The following is a 16325-nucleotide window of genomic DNA, read 5'->3' as shown; positions in this document are numbered from 1 at the left end:
TGGCAATTAGAAAATTACCTTTTTATGTCAAAGTGGATTGGAAGTCACCAAGGGACAAAAACCTGGTGTCCAAGATGCTTTCTTTTATTTTTAAATGAAGTCACATTTCAAGGAAAGCTGTAATTTGAAATGCAAGATTTATTGCTACTTTTCAAGGCAGTGCTAGAAGAAAATCACTCCGTATCTTCCTCAATAGCTTTTGCATTAGCAAATCCTCATATACTCAAGTGCAAAATTGCCGTGATAGCAAAAGAGAAGGGATTCTTTTAATTTGCTGCCCTGTTTTGAACATCCAGTGACCTGCAAAACCTGGATAAAAGCCATTGGTTTATTCATTCACTAGGAGGCTTTAGAAAAATATCTTTGCTTCTACAGGAGTAGTGAAATTTGGTGATTACTTCAGATGTTAAGAATAAACAGTGGTAGCTCTGATGTGCTTTGTATACGCTAACAAGATACAGAAGTTATCGGACTGCATAATATTCATGACTGACCTGGAGCAGACTTAGAGTCCTATTCCATGGGATAACAGAATGAATGGAAAGCAGTTAATAGGATTAAACCCACTGTACAGAGATGTGAAGCGTAAAGCCATAGTTAATGACTTGTGATCTCTCTCCCCCCATCCTCATCAACACAACTTCTTTATTCATCTTTGGTCTCCATAATTCAGCTATATTCTTCTCATCCAGCAGTATATGACCTTGTTCATGTATTTAGTCTTTTCCTTAAAAACTCAGATGATGGCAACATTACTTTTAAACAACAACGAAATGTATTATACGTGTCCACTAAAAATGTATCTGTAAATCCAATTTACTTTCCACATCTTTGTTTCAAGCACTTCAAAACAAGAGGAGATGGTGAAACCAGGGTACTCTTTTAGCATGTTTACTCCTTCATCTGATAGTCTCTGATCTCTAATGTCTACGTCGTGATCCAACATCACAAAGCAAAAAATGTACTTTTCTTTCCTCAGCTGAATCACTTGCAGGATATTTCAAGGGTGTCTAATAGATTGAGACATTATTTCATTATACAAATATGAATCTCTGGGACTTACCTTCTATTTCTAGTGACAACAGAAACTGTTTAAATGTTTCTTATACTAAAAAGATTTCAAATCCAATATTTCAATTAGGGCAAGATTGATACCAAAGTCTTACTGAATAAATAACACACTGTTATTGAATGAAAAGAGTTGCATATCTAAAGAGAAGGAATTGAACTCCATACTTATATTAATGAGTATTGTTTTAAAGACAGTACCACTTCATTAAATCATATTATAGCTTATTCAAAATATTGCAGTATATTAAAAAACCCCTAAGAGTGGAATTAGGTTTCCTTTAACTGATGAAACTCTAGAAAATACACTGATAGATATTTTGAAGTTAAGTTTTTTTGTCTTCCAGGTCCTGAGATTTATAAAATAACCTGTAACTGGAGGAAAGCAAAACACAGAGGTCAGTTCAACCTGTACAACCGGAAGCCAGTGACTGATGTGCACATGAACAGTTAGTAGAGTTGACAACTATGTGGAGTTAATCTAGTAACTGTGTGCTAAATTTTGCTACTCTTTTTCTAACTGGGACAAATTCTCAGGTTATTCAAATTACTATCACTCTCCTGGCACAAGTGCAATAAATTGCTGATTTTAAACCCATGAGAATTTACCCCAGTAGTATTGCTGTCTATGAGATGTCACATTGTTTTGTCAGTGCCTTCAGAGCATAATATTACTTGGTGTGAGGAATGCTCATAATTTAAGGATTAAGAATTGCATCATCGCCTTGGTCGTATCTTTAAAAAGGAAGTTTTTTTTTCTGGCAAACCTCTTGTTTTCTTTGCTACTGTCCAAAATACACAAGCTCCTTTCCTTCCCAGACCTGGGAATCTGCAAGGCATGTGGTTCATTCAAAGGACAACAACTTTGCTTACAGGGATGGAAATGAAGATGGCATTGCATTATCTTGGTGCTTTTCTGAGAGAAGCCGAGTCTTGCACTTCAGGAAAATTTTTCAACTCAATGGGAACTCCGGACGTGGAGGTCTGTGGCAAGAGTCTTGCATACAATGAAAATCTTTCAGTCACTTGTACTTTACTCATCGTCTGGAGACAAATTCAGAAGGGACTGTGTTGAATTTGGCTGTACGTTTGAGAACAGTCACAGGGGAAGGAGGGATGATCAAAGCCATACACTGCCCAGATTAATGGTCTGAAATCTGCAAATGTAACTATGCAAGATCTTCTAAAAGCAGGAAGCAGATTTGATACCAAAGACTACATACAGGCAGTGGCTCTTAGCTTGGGGCTTATGTAAGTGCATATATATACATATACACACACAACAAAAGCCCCTAGTTAAAACCAGCCAGTCACCAACTCTCCTGCTCAACTATGGTGTGTCCCCAGAGATCCTTATTCAATTATTAATACATCTGCTGCTAATTTCATCATGCAGAGTGTGAATTTGTCTTTCCACATTGAGCTCTGAGGGAAGTTTGTAAGAAATATAGAACTTGTCAGCACATGAGAGTCAACACATTACTGCTGTGCTGCAGCCATTTATAACGAAACTAAAACGAGCACTCACTTGTTTGGCATTAATTTAGTGTCCCACTTAGCTCCTATCAGACGTAAATAGCTGCTTCATCCATTTAAGCATTTCTGTTCGTGCACATAATGAAGTACTCTGTACCTGTCAAGTAAGCAGAATTCATAACTGAAATAAGAAATGGATGAGGAAATTCGATGTTCTTAACATTAAGGCTCTACAAGGGCAGCATCAGACTTTTTTTCTGGCCACAGGTATCCTGCTGTGAGGTTCACCTTTTATCCCACTCTGCAGAGACCATACCAAGACATGACATTTATACATGTTAGTAAGCCAAAAACATTTCTAAAAGGAATATCTGCCCAACTTATGGCACAATTAACAACAGCTGTAATTGTCAAACACACTCAAAACAAAATAAATTAGCTAGCCAACCTCTTGGTATTTAAATGTTTTTTATGTTCTCTATTTTACAAAAACACAGTTTAATTTTAAACATCATTCTAGTTATGATCGTCCTCTCTTGAGGAAATTTTTTATGAGAATGAATGGAGATAATGACTAACATTAGTCACTGTCATTAGCATAAAACATTAGAAACGACAATATTTATAACAGGCTATGACATGACAATTAAAATACGACTTTCTATCACTTGTGCATGCTTTGGCTACAGCTGGTTGCTATTTTCTAAAGTTAAACTGATAGAAGTCTGGAAATGGTATATTTAATAGCGCGTTCATCATCAGATCTAATTGTTTTCCACCACAGGGTATGAAGCTTTATGTCCTCTATCAACTCAAAACAAACAGCCATACTGCTTAATGGGTGTTCAATTAATGTTTATGGTGCTACTTTTATAACCTAAGTTGCAAGACAAATAAACCCCAAGAAGCAATTTAAGAACCTCAGAAGCTTAATGGGACTTCAAACAATACCGAAAATTACTGAAATACCTATAAGGTCCTACACTTGAGGATGTCAGCATTATTCTTCCAGGACAATGGCAAAGGAGGGGAAAACAGACCTTCACGTAGGGAAAGATGGTTGGGTGACTTCAGGTTGGCTGCCTTGCAATTGCTGTTCATGTTGGCTTAAAACAGAGACCTGTTCATCCCAAGTCACGTAAAGGTCAGACTCTGTTGCTCAAATTATTCCCCTGAAAGTAATTTGCCCTCAGTAACCTAGATGCTCTCCACCTACTCATGATTCTTTCTCCTTTTTAGCAGAGCTCATGCTGATTAAAAGGAAAGAACATTTCAAAGACAGGTTTCTCCGTTACTGCCTTGGTGCATATTTATTTGTGTCTCTCCCTTTTGTACTAAGCCTGTAGAGAGCAATGCAAAACTACTATGAATATGTTTTCACTGGAGAGTTGCCATTGCTCTAAATTATGAAAGTAAACGATTTCTGGCTTGTGCTCTTAATTGTATATAGCACTAATACATTCATTCAGAGCTTCCCATTTTAATTCAGACACCCTGATCTCTGGCTTTTAATGATGCATTACAAGCCTGTACTTCTCTCACACCTAGGCAATTAATCATTGACATTCCTCAGTCCCCCAGAGTAGCTCGACACAATGAGACAAAAGAGAACCAGACGAGGGGTGGTGAAAGTTTCTTTTTGGGAACTACATGTCTTTTTTCACACCATAAACTCTGCTTGACATTCATTGCTGCAAATATATTTTAATAGAACTGCTGTTACTCTGTGTCTCCTCGCAGCCTCCCAGGAGTTTTTGTAGATCAGCATGACGTTCAAAAACAGGCAAAAAACCAGTCTGCAAAGTTTAAAGGCTGTCAAGCCTTCTTGGCAACTTCCCTTCAAAAGTGCAGATGAGAAATGACAAACTTATCACCTGACTGGCTGGCGTTTAAAGTTGACTGTTTTTGATTAGGAATCAATGAACCTTTCATTCTGGAGTTCATTTTGTGTTTCATAAGCACCTCTTCACTGAAAATTACACAGTTGAACCGATTTGAATTTGATTAGTGTAATGCTACAGTTTTATTATTTGAAGTAAATAGAGGCATCTTTTATGGTGTTACTGCACATTTAGGACAATTTCAGGATGGTTACAGACTTACTTTTATTTTTCAGGTATTATTGCTTGACATTTTAAAAAAAAAGAAATCCAGTAATAATACATGCCTCTGTTGCAGTTACTCACTTGCGCATTGCTCCATACATACTCACGCTCTATGTCATCTCTGCTCCAGTGGGAAGAATAAGACAAGAGCAATCCTGCCTACTCAAGGACAAAGTACTGTGTCCTCAGCAGGTAAGTTGAGCTAGAAAGAAAGTTACTGTGAACCGCAACAGTTAACTTCTTTAATGGAAAACTCCTGTGTTAAATTCTATGCTACAGACTTTATGATTGATACCTCATCAGTTAGTGCTGTGGAAGAGCACAGCCACCAGAGGCGCGTGCATTAAACACTGAAATGCTCCTTCAATGTCATCCGACTTCATGAGTTGCAATGCGAATGCTCTGGGAAGCTTGATACACTTTTATCTTCTGACAGCCTTTCAATTATATGTCCTTTCACATTATTACGTAACTTCCAACGGACTGCACTGTGGACCTCAGTAATAAAAATCCATTTAATGTCTGAAGAACACAACTTCTTCGGCCGGTCGGTTTAGACATAGAGGGGGAGAAGTGCATTTGCCCAGCAACTAATGCTGAGCGGAGGCAGCTGGTCAGGTCAATAAAAGCTAAAAATAATGTTTGACTTTGAGAGACTTTCAGGACACAGCCTAAAGGCTAGATTCAGCCCTAACTAAACATTTATTTCTGTATCAGTGTTATAACAAGTGCTTAGTCACCCAAACTTACACACTGTGGGGCAGTTACAGATGTAGCTACAGAACTTACGATTAAGATCTATGATTAACTAACAGGTTAATGTATTTATTACCAGTATGGACCACAGTGTCTTATATCTATTAGCTTCAGGCTGAATATTCTCCAACATTTAATGCTACCTACCTTTAGAAAAATGCTTATACTTGCGCAATTTATCTTCTTATTTGCTTACCTGTTTTCATAGATCATCACTATATTGCGTGAGTACAGCAACATATCCCAGTCATTAGTGATGCTTTCAGAAAAATAAAGTACGCTCGCTGCAGCTGCTAGTGAAATATTAGTGTAATATATGCATCTTCAGTACTTTTCTGGCTTTCATTAATACCAGCTGGCTGTCTCAAAATCTGTAATATATTAATTTCCCCAGTATGTGTATAAAGATGCAAGACAAGATGTTCAAAAAAGGTGGTTTGGGTGAGAACATTTACATCTTGTGTGCCAGTGAAGACTCCTGATTTTTGAGAACTTGAAGTTGAGGCTAGTGAAAGCTGCAGGCTTTCATCACTTCTGAAAAATAACGTGTGTCTTCAGTGCTCAAATACAGATGGAAGTTTCTAATCTATCTTTTGAAAATGTTTGGGATTATCAACAGAAATGGCTTCTCCTAAGCAAATCCCATTTCTTTAATAAACAAGCAGTTCAACAATAAAGCCACCAGAGGAAAGAGTTAGTGAAGTTAAGAGTACAGGAAATCTACTTCTGGGAAACTCCACTGGGAAGTTTCCACAAGGTGAATGCTGCACACAGGGAGCTCAAAGTGGAGGCCTTGAACCCCTGTTCTATCACAGCAAAGCTCTTGTGTCTCAGGCTGTACTTCTCTAAGCCCACTTTTCAACCCCTTGCTCCACAGCACAGCATTGGGCACAGAACAGGCTTACCTCAAACTCCAAGGACAAGCATATGTGTCAAGCCTTGTGTTCCCACAGCTCTACACAAATTAATTAATGATATGATATGATATGATATGATATGATATGATATGATATGATACACACAATCTGTAGCTTTTAATCTAAGTATCTCCAATAAGTGAAATTTAAAATTCTGTTCCTTAGGAGTAATTTCACCCAAGCTCAATTATGTAAAAGACAGCTACATAATCTACGCTAGGCATCTACTCTCATTTTCTAAACAGCAGAGGGCATTTCAACCCAACCCGTACCCGAAGAATGGCTAAATTCCCCTTTGGACCCGAGTTGAGTATATATGCACATATATATGCAGCTGGAAAACAAGAAAGAAAATGCAAAGGAAGGCATGGAAGCAGTTGAACCTTAGCATTTTACTATGAAGTTCTGACTTGCTCAGGATGGGGAAAAATCAGACTTCCCTTTCTTCCTCCACAGATTTCTGTTCACCTTCTAGAAATAGAAGTAGGGTCTTCCACCCCACTGAAACACTTTTTCACTTATTAAAACCTGAAGTTATGAAGCCAAAAGGAACCTCTAGTCTGAGTTTCCACAAACATTAAGTCATTTTCTTTAGGCGAAGAGTGAAAATGATCACCTACTTCCAAGTCTCACTTTTAAACCATTTTAGGAAATGAAGTCCAATGGTTAGGAGATTGGGCTATAAGTAAAGGTTAGGAGATTGGGCTATAAGTAGATGTATTTTGTTTCTGAGGAATAGCATTCTGTGTGATACAGAACAAACAGCTTCCCTCGTCTCCTTCCATTTGCTATGTGCAAAGCACAAATAACAATAGAGGCATCAATCTTCTTATTCCACATTGCTATAATGTCAAAAACATTTCTAAGAGCCCTAGATTACTATTTACAAAGTGTTAACACACTTAACTATAATCTAAGTAAACCCTTAAGAAACCTGCATATTTTCACCCATTTGTTTATCTCACTCACAGCCTACTTAAAACTGGAGTGTGAGTACTGTGACCTAAGGTTTATTTCCAGCTCTAGCTAGCAGGACGAATATTGGAAAAGACACTGATTTTTTTCTCAGGTCTAGAGATGTGTTAGGTTTGAATAGCTTTTGGCCACATTCTTTTCACTCTTTCTCTGTAGAGAAAAATCTAAATCTAAAGCAAGGCATAGTTCAAATTTTTATCGCCATTTGCAGAGGGCAAATCCAAAAATAGCATGGGCAGAAAAGTGTCTGCGCTTTCAGAACACGTGATGACGCGGAAAGGAGTCCTGTAAGAGGACTTCATGCTGTTCTGCAGTGCAGGAGACAAAGCTTCACACCTGTTTTCTGACGTACAGTGAGAAGGAGCAAGGGGAGGACTGTGGTTGCACCAGAGGTACGGGAAGTGATGGTGTGTGCAGGATTGAGGCAGGTATTTCTGCTGCCACTGTATGTAATCTGCCAGAGCAGCCGTAAAGTAACTCCACATTAGCTATTGATACCACCTCTGCCAGTTACCTGAAACCTTCTGGATGTTGCTAGCTACCATCAACAAAGAATGAAAATGGTCTTTCATTTTACATGCTGTTTGCTGAAGAAACAAGTTCATTTCTAATAATTAAATGCAATAACCGTATTTTTATATGATGTATGGCTCTAAATAAGCTTATTACAGAAAAATGCAACTTCCACATAAGTATTTCATTTGGAAGATTTAGGAAATGTTTGATTTATACTTTCCAATATAATTAGATGATTTTCTTTAGTATATACAAGAGGACATAGCCTTTAATTACAGGACCCCTTGCTACCCTTCTCTCTGCAACACCTAATTCACTCTGGATCTGAGATTTAATTATATTTTTGTATCTGTCTTAAACACTAGTAGTATGACTCTTTTGTTTACTGTTTTCCAACCAAATGTCCACTGATGTAGATTTATTTACTGTCTTACAGGTTTTCATTGTCCATAGTTTGTAGCAACAATGCTACGGTTACTGAACCTTATAAACATTATTAAATGTATGTTCACAACAGCTCATGAAGATATCAAGGTTTTTCTAGGCGAACAATTGGATAACAGAGAAAAAAAAACCAAACCAGAATCTGCAAAATTTGGTTTTAACATGACCATCACAATGCGTTAGCTCATCCCAAGGGGATATGATTTCTCCAAGTATCGGGCATTTTAAAAAACTATTTCTATGTTCAACATACTGCACAAATATAGTTTGATTATTTTTATGTGAGAAAGGTGATTAAATATTATATTTCTTCACCACAGAAAGAGAGCATAAGAAGTCAGACACATTCTCAAACTATCCTGTTGCAAAGTAACATGCATCATAGGTATCTGTGTATGAGCCCTCTTCCAATGGCAAAAATAAGGTGAACTAGTTTAAAATAATTCTATTTTCTGCAGACTGAGGTAAGCTGAATTATTTCACATTTGACATAAACTAAAAACATATAAACGAATACCGTGGCTCACCTGATAGACTGGAAGATCACTGTAAGTCTGAGGGCCAACATGTCCTGCAGAGGGTGGTGGTGCCAGGTCCAGAACTCAGGGCTCAGTCCTTCAGATCCCACTGATTGATTACAAATGATGTTGAACACTCTCAATTCCCTGAACACTGTTCAAAAGGTACAGTACTTCCCTAAGGGCTCCAAAAATCTGAAAATCAAGATGAAGTTGGGCAGACATATTCAATGAAGAAGACAAAATTAGTTGTCACACTAATATTTTAGCTTAAATGACTTATGTAAATTCATACAGCATCTCGGTGACACAAGATTAGTCTGGATGGCAGAAAACTCTTGGAAGACGCTACTGTCCAAATTCTGCAAGCTATGAGATAAAGTGGTTGCAAAAAATAACAACATAATTCGCTACACAGTTCTGACACATTCCTGTTCCCTGCAAGAAACACAAGTAGAATGGAAGACCATGTGATCATCTGCTTTGAGTCTCTAAAATAATGAATGTCCACAACAGAGCAAAAATGAGGAAAGGGAACAACCTAAACAATGGTGTTTCTAGTTTTGAGGGTTTTTTTAACTTTTTAATTTTTTTTTTTTTTTTTTTGTAAAGTTACTGTATGGAACTTTGGTGATACCACTTTACCTTAGCTTTCTCATTTAACATCTTCTTATAGTGCTACAAATTTATAAAGTGTTGCCCTCAATACCTTTTCTCCACCTGCAATCATCTACTTGAGATGAAGGCTTATGGTTCAGGCACAGTACTATGAGGATGATTTCATCAATATAATAAAAATGGAGGTTTGTGGCAGTGAATTTTATGAACCCCAATACTCTTTATGCAGATAATACAGCTGAGTAAGTATATTCATCCTGAGCAAATTACTTCTGAGTGCCGGTATGGATGAGAATGGGAACTTGTGAGAACAGGTTGGGTTGGAGTTGTGTTTCATTTCTTGATAATATTAACATAATCAGGTCTATGAGAGACTAATTAAAATCAGTTCTTATTAAAATCAATGGCTCGAGAGCTAATTTGAAGGCTGAAGAGGGAGGTATTTTTTAAAACATATTAGTCTCTTCAACCAGCTAATGGAGAGAAGGTACATCCAGACAGTGTTTTAGAGTACCTGGTTTAGGTACTCTGAATTATTTTCTGTAAGCTAAGACCAGTCCACTGAATGTATAGGTACCCTAGGTACCTATAGTGGCAAAAGCTAGGTGTTTGGAGCTAGGTGATGAATGTGCTCAATATTTCCCCAAATGCCACACTATGGTAACTTCCCATAAAAGAAAAAAAAAATAATCTGATCAGTGAGATAGGGGACTGTAGACATTTTTGTATAGCTTATAGCAAGTTTACTGAGTTGCCAAAATGCAACTTTTTGCATGTCTCATGATATTCTCCAAAACAAACAGAATTTCATGAAAGCATCAAAAAATAATTTCTGGGACCCTCAGGAGAACTCCCCTTGCCAATGCCAGGAACCCTCAATTTGCCAGCTGTCTAAACTGTTCCATAAGCTTGGAGACACTTTTCTCTGGTGGAAAGTACTAGGTAGGTATAAACATCAGGCTCGCAAAAGAAATAGTTAAAGTAAGCCAAACACTCTGAAGTTAGATAAATATGAATTACAGGCCAGTGAAACTCTAATTCAATTCCTTTGATGTATACATTTGATGTACTCTTCGCAATGGTTAATTTTTTTTTTTTTGCTTGAGTTCATGCATAAGAAAGGGCACTGAAAGAACGGCTATTCAGTATTTCTTTTATCCTCATTATTCAGTGTGTTGTTCCTTTATTAATTTGCTTAATTTTTCTTGACAAAATTATGAATTTTGTGGTTGGCTTTCTGTGCCACTTGTGTTTACAGTATGTGAATATCTCATTAGTGTGACTAATTTTTATTTTTATATTTCTGAGCTGAAGTAAGCCATTCAGCACTGTTACATAACCTGGGAAATCCAAGGCTTGATTTTTTTAAATACCTAACCTTAAATAGCCCTTTGCATAGTCAGGCACAACACCTGATCATGCCACTTGCAATTCTGATGAAAATCAGATCCCAGGATTTTCTGTAAGACCTTAAGACAACAAGAAATGCAGCATTAGCCAGCTTTTACTTTGGGCAATTTGCCTACCCTCACACAAAATTTGGCTGGTTGAGATGCTGGAGGAGAATATAGTCCATTTCTCTTGTAACATCTTTTCTTGTAACCCAATTCACTGCACAGACCCCAGCAACTGGGAATGTCAGCCAGTGGTTCTCTGGATAAGAGCCTATTTTGGCACACAACCCTTATATATTATCACAGCTGCCTATTTGTACATCAGGCAAGAATTACAAATATGGGCACTGGGAAGACAAGTCTTCCCAGAGAGTCTATTTCTCATGACCCCTCCACCATGCACTCCAAGCATCCATTTCTGGATCTGATAGAAAAAAAGATACTGGTCAGGATAGATTCATGGTCTGAGAAATGAAGGCAGTTCTTACACTCTCATGCATGAGAAACCAGCACTAGAGTGTACTGAGACACATATTTTGCAATATACTTTCATAGGCATGTGCTGATAAAAGAGGAACTTTTATTATTTTGTAAATGACCAAAATCTTGTATATTTCTGAACTTTTTGGCATTTTGGCCAAATCCTTGGATTGAACAGATACCCATCACAGAAAATTTAATTTGAAGTGGATACATTTGCATTTATAGAAAGTACTGGTGATCTTAATAGTAAATAGAATCACCAACCCTGCCAATAGTACATTTACAAAATAATGAGACAAATGGAGACATGACAGATTAGAGTTGTACAGCTTATTTTAGAGTTCTGTGTTTTATCTGAGATAGCTGACAATGAGAATGAGTCATCCAAATAACTCCAGAAGAAGAACTTGATATAAAAATGATTTTATATTAAAAAAACCCCAAACTGTTTTCTAGATGCTTAAATATATTTGTAGGGTTGTTTTTGGTTGACTATGTATTACAAAGCCAGGTGTCTGATTTTGATTAATCTAGGTAGGAAAAAAAAAATAAAAATCTGAGTCTAAAATTATCCCTAAAATGGTCTAAAATAGAACTTCTGTTACTTCTAGAACTGTCAGCACTCTAAACTCTAGCAATATGTAGATTTTTAGGGTCCATTCCTATTGTGCTCAGAGCTGTGGGGAAGGCATCGGGTATTATCAGGAGTCTCAAGCCCTTATCAGTGTTTAGAGGTGTATTTCTTGTTCATCAAAGACATACAGCATGCGAAACTTACCATGGCAACAGGTAATGCAGACATAGAAAGATACAGCTATAATGCCAATGGAAAAAGATAATAATAACAGGCTTTTTCAATGTAAATTTGCATACATATCCATGGTCACTACACGCGCCCATTCTGCTAGCTGCTTCATCCAGTTGCCCAGTAAAGCCCAGCAGGCTTCAAGTGGTGATAGTATATCTGCACCATGGATGAGAGAGTTCAGCTCTCAAAATAAATCACAGCTCCAGATACATCCTGCTTTTCATTTCCTCATGCAACTTCTTACCCTTGCCTGCTGCTTTGCTAATTGCACTTTATTACATCTTTTAGACCCGCTGAGTGACCTTAGCAAAATCATTCAGCTTCACTGTTTTTTAATTCTCCATTACAAGGCAGAGATTAAAATACCTGCTTCCTTCAGTAAGTATTTTGAGTTCTATGCAGCAATCTTTTTAAAATTCTGTAGGTGTTACTCAAATATTAGAAGAGCTTTGCAGTATTCTTGGTGTTAAAATAACAGATAGCTGTCTTCCTTTCTTTCAAATAAGCACTAGATTCCCTGAAGCACGTATTCCGCAGGCCTTCACAGTCTAGCGGGCAGCCCATTTTTGCCTTAGATCTGCAAACAAGTTCAGTAACACTGTCATTAAAGACTAAGTAAAGAAAAGTATTGTGCCTCCTTCAGTAAGCGATTTGTTAGTTCTCACTCCATGAAAATAAAGTGGTGACTACCATAAATGCATGAACTTGGTTGCCAAGTTGAGATTCGGAGTCAGTGACAGTCCCAAGCAAGTACCCTCAACTAATTATTTTTCTTGCACATAGGAAAATTACTTGATGATATAAAAAGTAGAATCTTGACATTGGTACCGTAACTGAAATCCTCTTCCTGGGACAAGGTAATTTCACACTGCCCGCTAAGCAGGATATCACCTGGAATGACACAATCCAGTCCTTAACAGATACGTGATCTGTTTGAATTTAATTAAATTATTAAAAATTACTGCAGATCAAATTCTGAATTTCATATTCCCTTTTCATTCCTTGATGTCAACATGGATTTTTAGTGAGTGAAACCTGAGTAAGATCTGCAGGACTGAATTCTCCATCAAAAAGCTACTTTACTTAACTGAAATCCAACATAATAGAGCATTCCTGTCAGTTGTTTGTATCTTTGCATAGTGGATTCTAATACTGATGTTAAAAAGATACATAATGCTCAAAATACCATATAGAATAAGAAAAAGAACCTTACCAATTTTAAACACTCTGAAAATACTAAGCTGAAGTCCTACATTAGCAGAGTGTAGCAGCATTTCATTTGAGTAAGACTGTCCTTGATTATCTTTTCAGCTAAAGTAGGTATATGAACAATTATGTCCTTCTGGGAAGAAGAGGAAAAAAAAAAAGGAAAAAAAAGAAAAAGAAAGAAGCTGCATGGACAAGCCCTTTCCACTGAATTTTGCCAGTGTACAGGATTGTTATAAAGTTCAAGAAGAAATATAATCAGTTATTAGCTGAGCAATGAATATGGAGTCATGAGTGAATATAGTAAATCATGACACAAAGTAGCCGCACATTTTGTTCTGTTTACTGTGCAGAAGTAAAGAAAAAAAACCACCCACCCAGAATGCTAAGAAGTCATAAATGAGCAGCTCAGCAGTTTACACCTCTGCCTTGTTAGCGGAAACACAGTGTGAAGGTCCTGTAATGCAAGGGCATATAACAAAGGTATTCACTGTTCTCCTGTGAGTAAGCCATCCATCATCAGCTAATGCATCCAGCACGGCAAGAACAGTGTCAGACATGATACAAGCAGGTATTCTCACACTTTACAATAACACTGTATAATAAGAAAATATACCTCAATTAAATCAATAGGGTACAGCAGCAACACAAAGAAAAAAGAAACGTTGTTTTCAGAGTTAATTCTACACTTATAAGGGCACTCAAGCATTTCCACTATCCTACTTGTACTCCCAAATGTTGCTAAAATATATCAGAGAGTTCCGATTGTTTCTATACAGCATCTTGAAAAATTCTTTGGGCACACGCAGGATTTAGGGAATCAACTACACAGCCACTTCTTTAATTTTTTTCCTTTTAATATGTGAATGATGACCTACACCATGACAGCATGGGTGTGATCTTCCTCCAGTAAACCTTCCTGCTGATTTACAGATTTAAAATAAGAAAGTCTGAAATTGCCTTCTCAATAAATCTTGCTATTCTCATGTAAAGCTTTCTAGATTTCAAAGTTAATTCAATTATTTTAGGAAAGGAGGCATTTATGTCTTTCAATAAGTACTAAACACAGCCCTTTATTAGGATTTATATAAGGAAAACAAACCTTCAAAACAGTGACATGTTTTTAGTAGAAGTTGAGAGACCTGCGTTTCTTATGCTGAAGTTGACAGGTTGCTTCTTTTTGAGAATCAAGACTTTGTTCCAGATATGCATGATTTAGAGATGTATTTCAACAATCTTAAAATGTTCTGTCGAGTTATAATATAAATTACTTAGTCAACCAGAGACCGTGAAAGGACAGAAAACCTTCCCTGTACTTGTACTGGGAGCCACAGTTCATCTTTAGATTCCACTGTTTCAGAAAATAGATAGTGTATACAGCTTGTCTTCACTAAAAGATATCAGCATATTCATGAGCAAAGCCCATAATTTGTCTAATAACTACGTAGATCAGCAATTCTTTCAGTGGGAATCATTTTCTTTAATGTCTCCGAGTGGATGTTAGCATCTAACCTGCAGGACCAGAAACAAAACCTATCGAAGAAAAAGGAAAGGCTTAATGATTTCAAAGGTTTCAGTCAGGTCCCAATGAGCAATAATAATGACTAGAAAAACGTAATTAGCTAACAGAGTGGAAGACGGTGATCATCTCTGAAGCCATAATTGGTTTGAGAAAGTTACCTGTGTGCCTTTTCTGCCTCCATAGACCAATACAGTAAAATGGATAACATGTGGTACTTTATTTGCTAACTTCTATTAACTGATGGAGGTCACAGAGTGCATTGAAGTTTTTAATGGAGGAGAAAAAACTTCAGAAGATATTAGACTTGGTTTTTTGTTAAGCATTCAAATATTTTTCAGTTTTTCCTGTGATTTTACTTATTAATTAGGGTTCTTTTTGTACTTTGGTTAATCTGTTGATAACAGAGGATGACTTGAAATAGTAACAAATATGATCTTCATTCTTTTGACATATCTTTAATTACATCCAACCTTTTCAATTTTTGTAAACTAAAATTATTGCCTTTTTTTTTGGTAAAAACTTTGTAATCTCTTAGTAATTTTTTTTTCATTCCTACCTTGATAAATTGCACCTTACAAATAAACTCTGCCCTCCTGAACCCTAAAAATACGTATGTTCTGATAAAGGGATAAGTGGGTTCTTTGTCACATAGGATGCATTCATAACCTACTCTATGATTTTGACTGTATGAACATTTTTCCCAAACTACTACATCTTCTTGCAATTTTGAGCTATTTACTGAAGTTCTACAGCATTATAAATTAATGCAGGTAATACTTATGGAAAATAAAATACTATTTTCTTTAATATCTCTGTTAGAAAGTTGTTAGCAAATAGATTCTGTAGGGAGATTAGAATTTTGTTTAGATCTGGTATGTTTCACAATATTACAGAAAAACAATTTTTCGGTCAAAATACATAGCTGCTTAGGAAATTCAGGTTGAGTTTCTCAGTTATCTTTTCATTTTAGATAGTATTTTTCCATGAAAGAAAGGAAATGTACCAGTAAACTTACAGAGTATGTGGTCTCTCTAAGTAACAGAAGACTGATATCCAGTGACGTCTCTATTTAATCTTTATACTTTCTTGACTTAACTTGCTTCTGCAAGTTAATATAATACAATACGGATAAATTTCTAGGATTTCTTTTCCTTAATGGATGATATTCTTCTTTCTGATGTTAACAAAGACTTTTTCTCTCTCATGTTTAGCAGATTCTATGACTCTCCTTTGGCACCAACTATAATTTTGTAACTGCATTGTTTGACTCTCGCAAAACTTAGGACTTCTAGAAAGACAGTACATGAAACAACACTCCTACTGTTAATCACGAAGGAAATACATCACTAATGTAGACCAAATTGTTTTTTATCTGAACACAAGAAATCATTTACTTGTTCTTGATTTTAACCTTCAGATAACAATCCTGGATGATATTTCATGAGGACTACCATAAATCCATATTCTTGTGATAAAATGTTAAGCCTTTTAACTGATACACTCATATATGTTCTTTATC

This window comes from Charadrius vociferus, unplaced genomic scaffold (assembly GCF_000708025.1).
Source record: "Charadrius vociferus isolate BGI_N301 unplaced genomic scaffold, ASM70802v2 scaffold945, whole genome shotgun sequence".
NCBI lineage: Eukaryota > Metazoa > Chordata > Aves > Charadriiformes > Charadriidae > Charadrius > Charadrius vociferus.
This window is presented reverse-complemented; position numbering follows the sequence as displayed.